General features: G+C 46.1%; 1 protein-coding gene across 1 annotated transcript in view; it reads right to left on the reverse strand.

Moving 5' to 3' along the window:
* FGFR2 (fibroblast growth factor receptor 2) overlaps positions 1-15,650 on the reverse strand; it is a 107,979-nt gene extending 92,329 nt beyond the window's left edge. Inside the window, exon 1 of the mRNA XM_035329965.1 lies at positions 15,526-15,650. The gene's annotated coding sequence lies outside the window, so the exon portion shown is untranslated. The remainder of the gene's footprint in view (positions 1-15,525) is intronic.
* Positions 15,651-18,314: the final 2,664 nt, after the last annotated feature.

Here is an 18,314-nt window from a genome sequence, read left to right on the forward strand (position 1 = left end):
TTCTCCTCTAAACCTTCTCTGTTTAGAATAAAGTTAAAATAATCCACAACATTTATTAGAATGATTTCCTAAAGTACAAAAGAGGGAATCTGATGGAGTTGTGACACAGTTTGAGTGCTAATCAATCAGAAAACAGGATAAATTTAATGTAAAATCATGAAATATACTGGTATCTCTATGCTGATTTCCTCAAAAAGCACCTTCTCATCTGCATCCTATTCTTGAATATTATCAGAAGACTCCTCATTCACATACAAGACAAACAAGTTTCACAGTCCCCAGCTCCTGTACACACTCATTCACCGCTACCATTAGTGACAGAGAAAAGACAAATAGGCCGTGCAAAGGGCCTCTATTTTCCTTTTCTTCAGGGTTCTCATGTAGGAACAGCTGAAATAATCATGGAACATCCTGAGTTGGAAGGGACCCACAAGGATCATTGAGTCCAACTCCTGGCTCCACACAAGGCCACCCAAAAATCAGACCCTATGTCTGAGAGCAGTTTCCAAACGCTCCTTGAACAGCGGGTTCGGTGCTGTGACCACTGCCCTGGGGAGCCTGTCCCAGTGCCTGACCACCTGTGGGTGCAGAAACTTTCCCTAACACCCGGCCTGACCCTCCCCTGTCCCAGCTCCATGCCGTTCCCTCGGGTCCTGTCACTGTCCCCAGAGAGCAGAGCTCAGCTCCTGCCCCTCCGCTCCCCTCGTGAGGGAGCTGCAGGCCTCCATGAGGCCTCCCCTCGGCCTGCTCTGCTCTGGGCTGAGCAAACCCAGGGACCTCAGCCGATACTCATGTTTTCCCCTCTAGGCCCTTCACCATCTTCATAGCCCTCCTTTGGACACTCTCCAATAATTTTATGTCATTTTTATACTGTGATGCCCCAAGCCACACTTGAGGTGAGGCCACACCAGTGCGGAGCACTGCAGGACAATCCCTCCCTCACCCAGCTAGCCATGCTGTGCTTGTTGCACCCCAGGACACGGCTGGCCCTTTTGGCTGTCACTGCACACTGCTGGCTCGTGTTCAACTTGTCATTGACCAGAACCCCCAGAACCCTTTCTGTGAGGCTGCTCTCCAGCATCTTGTCTCCTGTCTGTACCTCCAGCCAGGGCTGCCTTGTCCTAGGTGCAGAATCCAGCACTTGCTCTTGTTAAACTCTATACAGTTGGTGATTGCCCAGCTCTCTGACTTGTCAAGATCTCCCTGCAAGGCCTCTCTACTATCAAGGGAGTCGACAGCTCCTCCTAATTTAGTGTCATCTGCAATAAACATAAGGGTTCATCTAGATCATCAACATCAAATTATTTTAGCAGACCTTTACATTGCCAAAAGAGCATGAAGGGTACACCTGGATTGCAGGTGATGCCTCTGTGGGGTTGTAACAAAGACCATCTTCTTACTCCCTTCTTTCTTCTCATCAAAAACCTGCTACTAGCTGTTCACCAGAGCTGTGTGAGCACTGCTTGCTCCTGTTCCCCACAGCATTTCCAGTAGTCCAGTAAGATCTCCAGTTGTGCCCATACTAGTCCCTACTAGGTGCAGGGGACTGTGGGCGCAGGGGATGGCTCGGGCAGGTAGCAATGCTTTGAATGCAGCTACAACCATTCTGTGGGGCACTAGCTGAAGAAAAGGCAGCAGTCCTGTCCTGAGGAGGCAACCCTGGGGCTGGGGAGCTCTCTGCCGTGCCAGACATAGGGGCTTTTGTGAAACTCACTTCTACGCAGCAGTATGCTAAGGGAAGAGTAGAAAAAATATACTTCTTAATGGCTCAAAGTCATTACCATTACTTTATTTTGCATTCCTGAAATACTTAAACACATGGATTGTTTTTGCAGGAAAATGAGTAGAAAGAAGGCTGCTGTACTGTGCAGTTCATTGCTTGGCCTGGGGTATTTCCTGGTAAATTATCCCTTTGCTCCAATATTCTACCAGGTAGGCTCTATACCACTTCCAGGACAAGGAAAGAGATTAAGAAGCTCTTCTAAAGGTGATACAAAGCCTTTCAGGTCAAAGACATTTAATGTCAGTTCAAAGTTACCGAGAAACAGACACACAGACAAAAATGCAACCCAGGAAAAAATAATCTGAAAATATAATTTGTTCTCACTTTTTCCCCATTCCTACAGGTAGAGGAGGTTAAGTTAACTAAGATCCAAAACATTAGGGTAAGCAATGCTTTAACATAGCATTGTAACACTTCACCTGAGTGGAGGCTTGCAGGATCTAGTCTGAACTCTTATATTGCCTGGGTCATATGTTCGATCCCAGAAGCTCCAGCACCAAGACCATAACTTCTGGTTGAACCAGATTGTTTAGAAAAAATAACCCCATCTTAATTTAAGTTTTCAAAGAGAGAATTCATCATGTCCCTAGGCAAATTGTTTCAGATATTAAATTCTTCAGTAGCCAAGAATGCACACCTAATTATTGTCCTGTATTCCTCAGCTTTAGCTTTTAGCTGCAGAACCTCATTATAACTTGGCTTATTAAAGAGCCCTTTCTCCACACAAGCAGCCTTAAACTAATGTTGTGTCCACAGAGAGAAGAGTGGGGTAATGCACAAGCTGTTATAGAGGGTTTGCACAGAATAAGATACAGTGTAAGTTTACTATACAGTAATTTCCTGAGTAACCAAAATTACAGTCGGTCCTTTTCTTTAGACCAAGTTACCATTTGGAAGAAAATAAAGCATGGTCATCATGGCAGGGCATACTCCTAGCACACGCCAGCTGTGCCACCTGTTCGATGAAGGTGCAACACATCCCCTGTTCTGATGGCTTCAGGCTCCCAGTTCCCAGGTAGGAGCAGCCTTGTGGCCCCAAGCCCTCAGCCCACGCAGGGTGGTGGTGATGGGGTTTGTTCCCACCACTGAGCCTTTGTTCTTAGAGGTTATCCCCATATGCCACGATCTCATCCATCTCCCACAGCAAAACCTAGAGTTACACCACTATATCACTACTGCAGCAACTTTCTTTTTCAATTTAACAGCCCAGTGGGCTTAGGAGAGAGAGAGAGAGGTGATTATCAGCACATTGGTTATGGAAGCAGCCACATAGCAGTGCCAACAGCACCCAGCACATCCAGTTGGAGCAAAGTTGTGTTCCAGCAGCCCCCTGCCCCAGTAATGTGCTAGGGACATGGGCAGCTGGTGGCACAAGCCCCCACAAGAGCCCCCATCCCTCGCACCAGTACAACCTGTGGAATCAAACATTAAACCACAAGATGAACACAACACTGAAGCCCCGCAGCACAGCACACAGGCAAGGAGCTGTTGCCTCCACCACAAGCCCAAAGTGCACAGATGGGGCTGTGCATAGTCACAGATCAGCAGGAAAACACACCGCACGTAGACTCTTTCTGTGACCATCTACGCTTCACAGCACAGGGAATGTTTATTGTGTTTGGCACCAAAAATCTGAAAATAAGCAATACACAGTACCTGATCATTATTTTCCATTCAATATTTGAGCGCTAAAGCAATGAAAGGTGAGAGAAGGCAAAGCACGGCTCCAAGAGGTGTGTCTCGGTGCCTCCTGCGTGTTGCAGCTTGACACTGGGTAGCAGTCATGCAAAGAGGCTGCCTTGCAACTCCGAGTGATAGCACACCGCAAAGTTAACTCACTGCATGCCTCGTGACACACTGCACGGGGCGAAATAATGACTGCCACAACGACATCACTGCATTCTCATTCCTTTACGCTGCGACACACAACCACATTGCAATGCTCTGTGATTCATTACCACTTCAGAGCCATGCACATTCCTGGGTGAAGGACAGAGGTGAGGAAGTAGACACGTAGCTCTGGGCACGGCAAGTCACTTGTTTTCTGTGTGGAAGTGAGTTTGGAGGCCATAGTTCCAAGAAAAGCTCTGCTCCAAGGCAGGATGAGCTCCTCTATGTCAATGCCACATTTTCAGGGGGGATGGGGGGGGGGAAGCTGCATTGCTAACAAGCAGCTGGTTGATGACAACCCTAATCTGCACCGTCACAGACAGCAAGTCTCCATTTTAATCAAGGGAAGGTACTTGAGGTGCTGGAGGGATCCCAGTGATAAGTATCCCTTTACCTATAATTCTTATAATCTCAACATTATTGTGAAAGAAGCAATTTATTTTCACACACAACTCATTATTAAGGCTGACAACAAGCAAATGTGTTTGGCCTCTGAGACAGTTCCAGATCCAAGAGTTCTGCACTTTCTGATCATTTTTATATTAAAAAGATGTACTTCTTGGCCTCATATTACAGAGGCTGCTTCTTGCATGTGAAACGGTGGAAGAGGCTTACAACATATTTCAGCCACCTCAGGGGACTGTAAAACACAGCAGCCTTACAGAAGTTGGTTATGGGCTGTTGCCTCACCTAAGTCACCTCCTGATTCACTCCCTCCTTCACCTTCACCAGACTCCCTTCCACTATTTTTAGGCAGTCAATGGCTGCTTATTTTATTACTTTCTATAGTAAAAGGGTGCTCTTTGCTATGGAAATCGTGACTTTTTAAGGCTTCTTAAATTCTTTCAGTACTACCAAGAATAAATTCATTGAAATGAATCAAAACTTGGCCACATTAAATCTGATGACCAACTCCCACTGCCTTTCGGTAGGCTGAGCAGTAACAAGGGATGGAGGAACATCGCACTTGAACAAGCCAGCAGTCTCACCCCAGGTCACGGGCAGCTTTTGGGCAGAAGAGCCCACCATTTCTGACAACCCTTCCACCAGAGAGGTAGAGGTCTTTAGGGATGCCAGAGATACCATCTGAAGCTGGAAGGGGGTTGTCAGTATGGAGGGAGTCAAGAGGAGAGCTCCCAGAAGAGTCTTGGGGCTGGATATATTTGATATTTCATGTATATTCACAGGAAATAAAAGCATGTTGATGAGATTTGTTGATAGCATGAGATTAGGAAGGACTGTCAAATAGAGAAAGATGGGAATACGCATCCTGGGAGAACAAGACTAGAACAGACTAGGGAAAAATAGACAATTTAGTACTGGGATGAATACAGTTGAGCGGCTCAGGATTAACAATGACACTTTGTGCTAAGCTCGTCAGCTGGCAGTGACATGGAAATGTAAAGACATGAAAGTTAAATAGAAGTTAGAAAGTTTCTGTTGATGGAGATTCTGAAAGAAGTTTTCCAGGTGGCATTGTGAGGGCACATTCCTACCCAACTGAAGTCTGGGGTCCACACATCAGTGGGTGCTCTTCCTAATTAAACCCTTTCCATGATGACTATCTGCATTACTACTTTGTAGGGCTGGTTTTTTGTTTTTCTTTTTTTTTTTTTTTTTGTTTAGGATCACCACCACAGTCAAGCTGAACATCACGCCTCCACAAATACACATTTCTCTGCAAAACATTTATACCTAACTGTTCAAAGCAGACCTTGCTCCAGACTGCAGCATCTTCTCTCCCGGCATCAGAGATCTTCCTCATCCTCAGCAGCTGCCTGAATAAACTTTCCTCTACAAACAACCCATGTGCCGAGACACCAGCCTTTGTGTATATGAAACGCTCTTACACTAAACACACCGCGTACTTCAGAGGGAAGAGGCAAGGTACGTGAGGGCACTGGCTTCTGAAGTTTCTGCAGTATGGTTAGATGAAAGGAAAAGACATCCGTAACAAGATGGTGCGATAGGCACCGAGCAAACCCGAGGAGGGACAATGAGAGTAAAGCTGGGGTGTGAGTGAGAACAGGACTATGCTGTAGTACACGCTCCCTCCTAAGCACGTTATTACTCTCAGTACATGAAGGCTCCGTTTCTCCTCTTAGTAAGATGTTTCCAGCAAAACCTGAGTTAGAAATAGAGATATTTGCAATGCTTTTATTACCATTATAGTTCATCCAAGATGATGTGTCTGGTTTGAAAGTCACAAAAAACATATTCTTGTTAAAAATGCTGCCAAAAAGCTAAATGAAAACAGCCCGCTGCCGAATCCTGTGTTTGCAGCATTACCAGTGCGTTTTTTCAAGGGTGTTTATATAGACTGAGTTTCATTTAACAAGGCAAAAGCCGGAGCTCTCACATACTCCATTATTTCTCTGCAGGTCCTTCTCACCAGGGTTAAGTCTTTACACTACTTCCAAGCAAAGCAGCCAAGAAAAAGAAGAAACAAATGCTACTACTACCGAGCACAGAGGCCTCCTTTGCAAGAAATGTGATTTACGGAATGAAGTTCCTGGCATGTCTGCCGTGGGCTGTCACAACGTGTGCCTAAAAGCCGAGGTTGAAATCTGATCCCCGTTCCTTCCAAGGCACACTGGGGCTTCTAGCAAGTTCTGCTGAAAGCACAAGCAACCCTTTTCTCGGGAGCTGGGCTCTTTCTGCCCATTGCCCCCTCCTGATAATCAGTCGTTGCCTCTCTGAGAGCTGTTTGGGGGTGGCGTCCCTCCTCTTTTCCTACAGCACTGGTGTTACTGAGCACCATTTTACTGAAGTTTTGGGAAACTGGAAAATATTTCTTATATTTTGGAGAATTGACGTGTTTGGAGAGACAGAGAGCAAAGCTTGCCCTGGTACCTGAGGTTCTCTCTATGTTCGTAGTCTTCAGCTCTCACTGCTCACACTGGTACGTTGAACACCTGATTGCCAGGAACCAATCCACCATGGGGCTGTTTCTCCATAAGCTGCCAAAACGTCAAGCAGGCAATAGCAACCTGAAGGCTATCTGGCATTTGCTAGCCCTAAGCAGCTGATGGAGAAGGCGTTTTCAACTCCTTTCTGCAGCCCATTAGGAGCTCCTTGTCTCCTATACAAAGCAAACACTTTTCCAGCATGAAGCTTTTCCTCAGCTATATTTCAAACCCAGAAAATAATTTACCTTCAATGAAAATTCCTCCTGATTTTGCTGCCGTCTCTAAAGCCAGTGAGACGTCAGCACGGGCACATCCTCACAGTCCCCCTCGCAGTGACAGAGACCCCACCACGGCAAGACCTGGTTTTGCCAGCGTGTCCCTGGGCTGCAAGGTGGCCCAGCCCTCACCACAGTTTCGTATAAGATCCGGTGTATCAGTTGCAAAAAGCATAAGAAAAGAGAAATGCTACTGCTATTGTCTGCATGATGGATAGGTATTTTCTAGCAGTAGCTGCTAGCGCACTGACAAACCTTTCCTCAAGACAGAAGCAGACAGAAATGAGTCAAATGAAGTCAGCCTGACCATTGACTTTGCATTTGCTTCAGCAGGTTTTGGCGCTGACCCTTCTTGAGCCACAAAGTTTTGAAACTCATGCGTTTCTTCATTCTCATCTTTCAGTTTTACAGTAGACTTTTTTTTTTTCCCCACAAATGTCTCCGAGGCCTTGTGGGACATGGTCCAGCTCCCATTAAGGTCAATGGGACTGCTGCCACTGGCTTCCCTGTGGGTCTCAGCCCTCTCCCATTGTATTACATTTCCAACTGCAATTGGAGACAGCTTATTTCCATTTTTTCCTCTCATAGTGCCCACAATGGGCAAAGTATTTTCCAAACAGAAAAGAAGGTCCCACTGAACGTCCCTGAATTCTCTAGGGATTCTGGAAAAATCCTTATAATTAAACACATTTGACATGCAAGATCACAACCGTTCTTTCATAATGTCTTTTTTTTTTTTTTTTTGTAAGGCTTCTCTCCCATGTAGTTTTACTGTAAAATAGCAGGGATTAAATCCTGATTCTGCTGAAGCTTATGGGAGTTTTTCCAGTTTGCTTCATTGGGGCCATGTTATCCTCCTCTGTCTCAACCCTTAATGCTACGGGACCACTACAAACATCCTAGAAAACACCCTGGCAGGAACCAACAGTGGCATAAGGGTCAGTTTGTCACTGCCCATCACAATCTTGGTTGACAAGTAATCAAAATAGAACAAAAAATACGCAAAAAGAATGGAAATGCATAAAGACTGTGCCTGTCTTCAGAAATAATGAAGTTTTGTAGAGTTCATCAGGCTTGAGGAGCGACATGCACAGCCTGGCAGCAGCAATGGCAGGGCAGGGTCTGAATGCCATGAGCTATTAGGGACCCCACAGCGAAGGTCTGAGAGATGCAGAAGTGCTGAGAACCGCTTGGGAGTGGAAATGTTAAACAGGGTTCTGTTTACAGAAGACCTCATCCTCGTGTTAACATCTGTTTGGATGACCTGTTCATCTTTAGAAAAAAATTGGTAAAGTTTCCCCCAGACAGCAAACTAATAAAGAGTAAAATGTTGGTTACTCTGTCTGACAGGGAGTTTCAAGACAAAATGCTACAGGCAGGTGTTAACCTTGAAGCTCTCTCTTAAAAAAAAAAAAGATACTTTAAAGACACCACAGACATCCCAAAATGGGGATTTTGTGAAGGAAAAATGAATTTACAGTGATGAAAAAAGTCATCTGTATGCATGAAGTGCTCGGTCTCTTTTCCATAATGAATTGATTAGGGGGCACATATTTGGGACTCAACCTGGTTATCTAGGAAAATCGAGGCAACAGCTGCCAGCCCCCACACAAACTGAGAGGGACTGAGCCCCGGTCCTCTGCCTGTGCTCCATGGATCTGCAATGTCTTGCCATACTCTACCTCATCTGTAGTTTTTATTGATTGCCTTTATTATTTGATATATCAAGACTTAACATTCAGCAGCCTGGCAGGACTCTGTGTCCCCCCATGGCTGACCTGTCATGGAAGATCCTGCTCGTTGTGCTGCTCCATCAGCCTTAAAGGCATTGATAGCACCCTGTTTGCTCACAAAACCCTCAGAGCAGGCTGTGTAGCTCCCTGGCTTCCAGACCAGCTTCTCAAAGCCACGAACTCTGCGCTAGCGTCAGGCTTACACATACACCCCCACTGTGTTTACCAAGGTAAAGTAAACTGCACGCATTCTTTATTTACCAGAAAAATATCCCCATTTCAGTGGCACGGACCCAAAGTAGGATCTCTGAAACCACTTCCTGCTGCTGCTGGAAAGACGCAGAGCCAGGATGTCTCCAGCCACATTGGTCTTGGCTGAACTTGTAGCTGCTGCGTGGGACTTGAAGCATCCTCAGGACTTTGAGGCACCTTGTTGGAGGGAGCTTGGGCAGGGCTCAGCAGAGCCAACAGTAAAGGAGGGACATACATGGGCATACACAAAGATTCACTGAACTATTTCTGTAAGAAATACATGAACAACACCTGGGCTATCTGCCTTGTACAGCAATGTGATGACTGCCAATTATCATACGGATTGCATAGCATCTCTGTCCCAGCACAACTCTAAAGCCATACACCAAGTTACTGCCAGGGAGCTTCAGATCTGTTATTCACCTTGCAGAGGGTTTGGAGGGTGTGTTAGACTTCTTTTCTGCTTATCCCCCTTTTCTCTCCTGTGCATTTTGGTAGGTGAGGAATAAAGAAACAAGGAGCACGTGAAAAGCACAAACGCCTCAGGGGGGAGCTGCTTCTGTTCCTCTGCCCCAACAGCCACCTGCCAGGTGGACTAGAGTTTGGACCGAGACCTGGAAATGCACCGTCCTTGGCGTGAAGATCTCTCAGCTCAAACGAGAAGGCAGGTGGGAGACCTTTTAAGGAGCACCATGCTTCAAGCTGATGCACTCAGAAGCACCAGCAATGGTGGCAGATCATCAGCAACATGAGTCAGGCATCTCCAGGGAATCCAAGAGGGAGAAATACCCTTTGGCTATTTCTTTCACATATTTAAGCATGGATAATGCTACTTGGAAGACAGAGAGAACTGTTACATGTAACTATCAAGACAAGCTGGACAAATACCATTATCCATAATTTAAAAACAAAAGCTGGAGCCCAAGTTTAGCCAAACGTTTATTATACATTGTTATTGAAAATGTGTAAGCCTCATTGAACCTAATAAAACTGAAATATATGCCCACATTATTTGTTCAGTGGGGATCATCTCAGGGATGTAAAGTACTTCCAGTGCTCACACAACTGAGCTAAAGTCACTGTTCCTGCTCTCTCTCCTGTTCTCATTACTTACTCATTAGGCAACTTCTTCACTTTTTCCTCCATTATCTGTTAATGGCTCTCAGCTACAGCTGTAAACAAGATTCCCCTCCCATATGAGGGTACATCATGCTTAACGTGGGCAACATAAACAGAACCAGTTGTGTAAAATAAATAGGGACTTTGCTAGTACTTTTTCCATATCTAAGAAAACCTACACTTTTTTTTTTAATACCCCAAAAGTAGAAAAATTGAGCATATGTGGCCAAAAGTAATTATATGCCTTCTAAGTTTATTAAAAGTTAATGTTGTTGCTCGTGAACATACTGAATGAATTTTACTAGTTTCCCATAGCAGAGCCTGGGCTGGCATTGCTTTAGAGAGTTTACTGCAGAAATGTCAAGCATGCACTCATCCCCCCAACTGCAATTTAAATCAGACAAACTAGACTAGACATCTAATAACAAGCTTTGTTCACTCGAGAATGGCAGCTATGGAAATATGCCTAGTTTTATGTGTTATTACATGCACAATCCGAGGACACTGAAAAAAGCAACAAGTGCTGTTCTTCCTTTGTTTGTGTTTTTTTCTGTTCTGTTTTATTTTTAAATGACCAGCTTCATGCTACTTATTTGACCAAGAAAGCAAACAAACACAACACATCAGACTCAGTAAAAATGTCTTCATAATTCAGTTTTTCCTCTCATAAACTACAGTTTGTACAACTAGACTTTTCCTACTAATAGAAGCTGGGGACATGTATGGAAAATAGAGTTACCAAAATTTGAAAGCAAATTACAGCTAATTGTTTTGGATTAATTTATGAAGGCAATATGACATGGTCTATATGCAGTCCTAGTACCAAAATAAAGAACAAGCACAAGTTATAGTTTGTTTCTTATATCAAAAGTAATATTTAAGCTTCCCCCTCCCCCCCAGCTATGTTTAAAAGATGGTTTGAAGATATAGGAACAATTTGTAAGGTCTGCTGCTGCTCTTTCTTCAGAGTGGTTTGCTATTTTACCCTTCTGGAAACCAAAAGCCCCTTTTCTGTTAGCATCTGACAGCCTGGCTCTTTCTACAGAGAAGATGGGAGAGAGTCACATTCCCCTCATCTGAGCCCTCTGCTCCTTTGGAAATCAGCTCGCAGTAGTCCTGGCATGGCTGGAGATGCCTCCATAACTGAGTCCTCAAAACGAGCGATACAGCACCTTCAATAACTATACACATTAGTCTATTTGTACTCCTGAATTCCTATGCCTAATTTCTAAATATTTACCCTAGCAAACATTATCCAGCCTGTGGAGTCCAGCTGCAAACGGCACCGTGCCTCCCTCCAAGTAGCTGGGCCCAAGGCTTTTCCAAAGGCCCCTGGGTGTCCAAAGCACTAGACCTGCCTTCCTCCAGAAGAGCTTCTTATCATAGTAATGCGTACAAAGGTCACAGCGACAACTCGCGGGCTCTCTCAGCAAAAGGAATAAATGTGCAAACAAAGCCATTAGCAGTTTCCAAAATAAACTCCTGCTCTCGGTGGCCAGGACTGCAGCGTGCCACATGGGCTGTGCAGAAATGCCTGCTCACATGTCAGCCGAGCAGCTGCAAGGAGCTGCGAGCCAAAGGAGCACTCATCTCACCACAGAAATACCACCTTAATTAATTATTTTGATACCAGTAAGCTTAAAAGCATTAAAGATAAGCACAGGGAGATCAAGAGAAGGGTTTTCACCTGCCAGCCCACTTCTTTATTGCTCTCTAATTAATACTCACATCACACAGGTGTCACTGAGAGAAAAGCTCTCCTGGAGGAACATATTTCTGAAAGGATGTGCACGCAAATTACCAGGGAACCATCTGTGCCACAAAAATTTCAGCAGAGGTGCAGCAGCCAGAAGGAAATCATTGGCAGTGAAAGCAAACATTCTGATTTAAGATAGGGCAAAAACGTTTGAGTCAGCTTTGTTAGATTGTTATTTTCCTTATGGAGCTGGTGGGGACATCTCACCCCTCTTGTGCTTGCCAGGGACAGGCCGCTCTCCCCTGGCCTCCCAGCCCAGCCTCTGCCTGCTTGTTGTCCTCGTGGCTGTATCCCTTTTCTGCCCTCTCTTCCCTTAGCACAGGGAATTTGTCATTCTGCTGCTATGGTTTCACCTCTCCTGCTTCAGACAGCAGCAGACATCTCCTGTGTGGCTCAGGCTCCATGCTGTTCAAAGTCACCCAACTGAGACCTGAATTGGGTCCTCAAAACACAAACCCTTTCAAACACAGGCTTGTCCTCATGCTAGAAAACTCCCAAACATCTTGTATCATCAGACCAAAGATGTATCAGTACTATTCTGACTGTCTTTCTCAAGTCTCTCTCTTAATCTCTTACCTTCACATTACAGCCTGGGGAGCAGGAAGCATGTCTTCTTATAACTGGAAATGGCCCTGACGCATTCTGGCAGTACCAGAAACAAGTTAACAAATCCTTGTAAAGCCTAACCTGAAACAAGCATTCAAACAGCTGAGAAGAAATTAAATAATTTATAGTGAATGGTATCAGTGGGGCAAGCAAATCTACTGGGGCTGCAGGTTGTATTTCACTGATACATTAAGCATCTGATGAGAATTAACACCCAGCTAATTAGCTTTGAAAAGTAATTCCCACCTGCCACCACTTTCACTTAGTCACAAAAGGGGAACAGAGTAGCTGGCAGCTGCTGTGGTCATCAGTCCAGGACCAGCAGATAATTTCTGTTTTATCCTCATCCTGACCCAGATGCATGGACCATCCTAGAGCAGCTGTCTGCTCTTCCTCAATCTCCTTGCTCCCCAGCCTCCACATAGCAGATAATCACACTCTTCAGTCCACACAGGTGACTGTCTCCAAGTATTCCTTCCCCTTCATCCAGGAAAGGTAACCAGGTTATCCATCTGGCCTGAGCATCTGCCTTCCTGGGGCATGGCGTGACCTCCAAGGCCCCAGGAGGAGCTTCTCTACTGCTGGACTTAGTTCTGCAAACTGACTGACTCTCCTGGAGCTCAATGTATCCAGTCCTCCTCAGAAATGTTCCTCTGGCCCTTCTCAGCTCATGCCTTTTACCTCCTGGAGCACTTCCAATGAATCTCTTATTTTTATGCCTCTAAATCTTGATCTCTCCATTCGGAGCTTCCTCTTGGCCTACCCTCACCCCAACACTGAGTTCAGACTCTTCCCCTGGGATAGACAAAGCAAACACCCCTTGTTGTCCCCAGACCTGATTCCTGGCTGACCTCTCTGGCCCACAAGGCCTTGGTCTGTCCCCGGACCCCTCTCCCTGCCCCAGGTCCCCTCCTGCCCCTCGCCAGGCAGGTGCTCAGGTGGCACCTCCAGCCTGTCCTCTGTCCTGCCCTCCTCACCCTTACACCTCCCCGTGCTCTCCGAGAAGCTATGGTTAAACTCTCAGTAAAAGGGTCTAATCTGGCTAAGGTCAAAATGTATTAAAAAAAAATCTTTGAAAGACATGAAATATAAATGACTAATACAACCAAGCAGAGAGTGTGCAACAAATCTGCAGGCTCGGGTCAGGGGCCCATGGAGAGCTGTAACACCTGAGAGGTGAAAATGTGCAAAGATCCATGCCAGGAAGCAAAACTGGAGAGAGTAATCCATGAACATTCAAAGTTCAGTTTATTTCAGGGAGAGGTGAGGAGAATAAATGAAAACCATTGTTGGAGCCTTGCATGAAACAGTTTGCAGATTTTATTTATTTAACTTTAGTGGGTCCTTGGACTTTTTTTCCACAAGGCATGTGTCTTTTCATTAAGAAAGGTGGCAAGGCACAGCTTTAAAGAATATTCTTCAATGCTCAAGTAATTTTACCTGCATGGCAAGGAGCAGTCAGGCTTTCTTCAAGCCTGCAGAAAGAAACAAAGAACGAGCTCACACCTGTGTCCCATGCCAAAGTAAGTAAATAAATGCTCTGTGAGTTATGGGACATTCATCCTCTCAGCTGCGTTTGCTTGTTTGCTTGCCTAACTCTTTTTCTTCATGGCACTGGGCCATTTAAAAAATCCTTTATCTGCCACTGTTTACATTAAGATTTCTGTTTTACAAAGAATGTCACCGAGAGTACAAACCAATCTCTTCAAGCCCAGCTGCCCGACGCTGGGTTTCTCTGTGCATACCCTCGCTCCTAGGCAGAGCGATCTGATTTCTCAGAGTACGGAACCCCATCAGAGCACTTTTTCTCAGGTGTTGCCATTACCTTCCCTCCACTGCAAGTGCCCCAGGCCAGCCACCCACTTTTTTATCTGTTCAAAGGCTGCCCAAGCTGCTCAAAGCCACCCAGGGAATTTCTGGCTGTATCGATCCCGCTGGCTCTGCTATGCCAGGAATCCCGCGGTCGTGTTGCTGCCTGATAACCAGGAACACAACCAGATGAAAGGAGACGAGGAGTGACTCAGGGGACGGGGAAAGAGGCAGAAAATACCAGAAAATAACCTCACCAGCATCCTACGCTAACTTAGCTGACTAAAAGCACTTTCTGTCTGCATTCCTCGCCCAGCATCAACTGACGGGGCCAATAACGTTGTCATGCGCCAGCCTGCACAAGCCCAGCTTTGCTCATCTCTCCTCATTCATCCTTTTTTTGCCACTGAATCGCCCCGTTGTTATTTCAGGTACCCTTGCAAGCCCTGGTACAAACCCATTCCTCCTCCTCAGAGCCCCCATTGTCCCCATGGCTGTTTACTGCGGGCCCCCTCGCGCCGCGCAGCACCAGGACGCCTGGTGACTGGCAGCACTGAGCGTGGCAGAGACGCCTGCCCTCCTCGGCAGGGCCCTGAAACAAACAGCCCATCAGTATCTCTTTGTGAACAAGCTTCTTGAATGAGAACAGGCCGGATAAATGTGTTTTCTGCAGCAGGGGCTTCTCTCTCCTTCGCGTTCCCTCGCAGCATTGTAGGCCCGGAGAGGAAAGAGCGCGGCCTCGGAGCCAGGCCCTCAGCTGACTGCAGCCTGCAGGATCCAAGGCAGGACGCACGCGGTGACGCCATGGTGCCGTATAAGCAACCGACAGCCCCGGCACAGCTCTGTGTTCTGTTTGCAATATATGTTCTCATGCCACGTTGTGTAACTCAGTGATCCCTGGCCAAAACCCTAATTCAAAACAACTAGTGGGTGGGAGGTTCTCAAAGCACAAGAGCCTTATGGAAAGAGCTGACAAGCACTCAGCACTGGCATCACTCCTTTGCGAACCAGGGTTTCACCAGCAGCTTCTGTGACAAGGGACCAGGCCAGGACCAAGCTCTTAGCAAAGGCCAGACCCATTTTCCAGCTCGATAGAAAGCCTCTGCATGGCATTTACCGTCCTCTGGTCAGAGGAGGAGGTGAAGGAGCACGGGGAGTCATTATTCATGGAGATATCAAGGAGCAGAAGAAAGTAAGAGCGGATGAATAAAGCTACTGTGCTTTTATTTTTAGTTGCATGAGACAACCTTACACAGTCATATCCCTGAAGTACATGCAAATAAAACTTATCGCAGCAGAGTAGGAGAAGTACAACACTGGGCAGAAAAGGAGGGAACCAGGAGATGAAAACGTGAAAGAACTGGGTCACTCCATCCGTAAGACAAAGCCTTACCTTAAATTAACTGCACTTGGACTGTTTGTAGTGTTGAGTGATGACAGTTTGTAATTGTTTTACTTCTAATGGGTGGCAGAATTGTATGAGTGCTCTGAGACGCCTGCTTCCTGCGGGACCGACAGCGGATGCATGAGGCCGGCTGCCCTCACACCAGTTGCCCTCACAGCTCCAACCAGCTTTCTGGTGGCTTTTTGAGCAGCGTGGTTCATCTGAGTCACCATGTTTACTAACAAGTGATGAACCCAGCCTTCATTCATTCGCTTAGTTCCTTTTTGAATCATTTCTATTCCTGTCCTCCTCAACATCCTGTGGCAATGAGTCCCACAGTTGATTTTGTGGGGGGCAGAAATTCGTTTACTTATCTTACTTGCTGCTTGATCTTGTCGCTACCTGTGCCCAGTTTGGTTTTTCATAAGAAGAAGTCAACTCCGCTCTTGTGGCTGTCATGCAGACTGGATCGGGTTTCCCTCCCTCACCAGATCAGTGGGAGAATTGTTCAGCAAGCAGCCTTGGGGAGAGCGTATTTCCTCAAAGCACAGGCAGCAAGGAAGGAGGCAAAAAAGAGACAGTAGGCCTAATGTGACGGAAAGAGCAAGGCTGGGGGAATCGAAAAGGTGCAAGGCACAGCTTGGGGTTGAGTGATTGATGTGAGGTCTTACAGCAAAGACCAGAATGCGATGGGTTTCATTTTCATAAAAAACAGTGCCGTCATTATGTGGTGGCCAGGAGGCTGTACGGCACTAAATATTGCTGATGTTTAAGAGCCTCTTTTTAAGAGCTCACATCTTAAAATATCATGTGTGGGCACCAGCAAAGCAATTATTTGTGGTGAGTGGTTACCAACGGACAGAGAGCCCGGCTGCCATAAACATCGCAACTTTATTTTCTGCCTTTGTACTGCCATTCCCCAAACGTGCCAAATAAAACACATTCTTCCAAACAGACCCGCTATTATTTTACGGCCTCGCCATGCTGGGTTAGAAATTGCAATGTCACGAAAACATCTCTTAAATAAATAATAAAACCCGATATTCCTAGGACAGGGTCTTTCATCTGGAAGGAGCCTGCACAGCCTCACAAAGTCTCTCTGCCCCCACCTCCAGCGCCTCGCACACCACTGGGACAGGTAAAGGTGCTCAGCAATGCCGCTCCGTATTGAGGGCCAGCAAATGTGGAGTAAATACTGGAGGAAATGAAAGCAGAAAAAGAAATCCCATTATCCGTACTGGGAAGTTCGCCAAGAGGCTGGGGCAAACATCCCTCTGTGGGAACTGCGGTGGGCTGCAAGGGAGCAGGGTCCTACTGCAATATTGCCCCTAGCACTTGATGGCTCCTAGCGAAGTGCTCGACGTTGGGGTTATCGTTATGAATGCCCAGGTCCCGGAGGGTTTGTGAGTGGCCTTCCACCCAGCCACCACCTACGTGGTACCTGGCATTGTCTGAGCCTCGGTGCTCCATGTGGTCTGAACGTGACAAAAAGCACAAATTAATCAATCTCCGGGAATGGAGTTACAAATTCCACCTGATTCCCATGCTGTTTGCCCATCTGCAAAAAAAGAGCTTTTCCTGAAAACACACTGACAGTGCATGAAAATACACGATATGCCTCCTGCATTGTTATTTGCATACCTCTGTGGGTGTGTTTTGTACACACAAGTGAAATTGCATATTCCTGCCCGATTGATTTTACAATCTAAGTTACAACAAAGCAAAGTGACTTTTGCAGCGAATCGAAATTGCAGCAAAGCAAATGAAGGGCGGAAAAAATAATAAGAATCTCAAGGCATACAGAGTAGTGTCTGCTCATGACAAAAATACACGTGCTACAAGTTCCAGAGTGAAAGGCAGGAGGGAGAGGAAAATCAGAATCTTTCCAAAAAGAAAGCATGATAAGAAATTTACAAAGCTTTTCCAGGGGAGGAAAAAGGCTTTGCTGGACATGGTTTCAAATGAGTCAGCAAACAGATAAAACAAATTCAATGCCCGGATCTAAAAATTCTAAATGTGCAGCCTGGACACAGCATTAATCGTGATCCAGACCGAGAAACACAGCCGAGAACACCACCTCAGAAGAACATGTAGCTCCCCTCCAGTGGCTTCAGTGTAGCTGCTAAGTCCCTGGAGCAGTCTGCAGCACCATGGGTGCGGGGCAGCTGAGCACCACAATCACAGCCAGCAGCATCCATCCCGGGTGGAGATCAGTCTCAGCCCACTGAGACCATGGTACTGCCGGGGAGGTGAGCAGAACCCCAAAACCTGATGAAGCATCCGTTGTTTCTGTGCAGAGACCCTCATTTTTCTTAAAAATTAATGCAATACTCGTGAGAATTACCCACTTCAAGATCAATCCAATCATTTTCTTCCATTCATCTTCATGGTATGAATGAAGTTAGTTAAACGTGACCCCACCCAGCAGTAAACACAAATTTCATCGATTACTTCGGTTACTCTCCCAGCAAAAAATAGACCTTTCCCTTCATACTTCTTGCATACACTTAGGCAAGAAATGAAAAAGCATGTTTCTTTTCTTTATTTTGCTCTCAATACTTTTTCTTTCAGGCGTGCAGTGATATTTCAGTTGAGGATACAAACCAAAAGACCAGTTTCTCATCACTGTCAGGGAACAGAGGCTGCAGGGATTTTCTACCGATTTTGTTCAGCAGAGAGAAGAAGAAAAGCAGGGCAGCGCCATAAACCCTTCCATGCCCCCCTCCAAGTTCTGCTGCAGCAAAAAGGCCAAGTTTCGGCTGGGCTGAGCAGAGCAGCAGCCCCTGGCAGCAATGCAG

The sequence above is a fragment of the Oxyura jamaicensis genome, chromosome 6, assembly GCF_011077185.1.
Source record: "Oxyura jamaicensis isolate SHBP4307 breed ruddy duck chromosome 6, BPBGC_Ojam_1.0, whole genome shotgun sequence".
In the NCBI taxonomy this organism is placed as follows: domain Eukaryota; kingdom Metazoa; phylum Chordata; class Aves; order Anseriformes; family Anatidae; genus Oxyura; species Oxyura jamaicensis.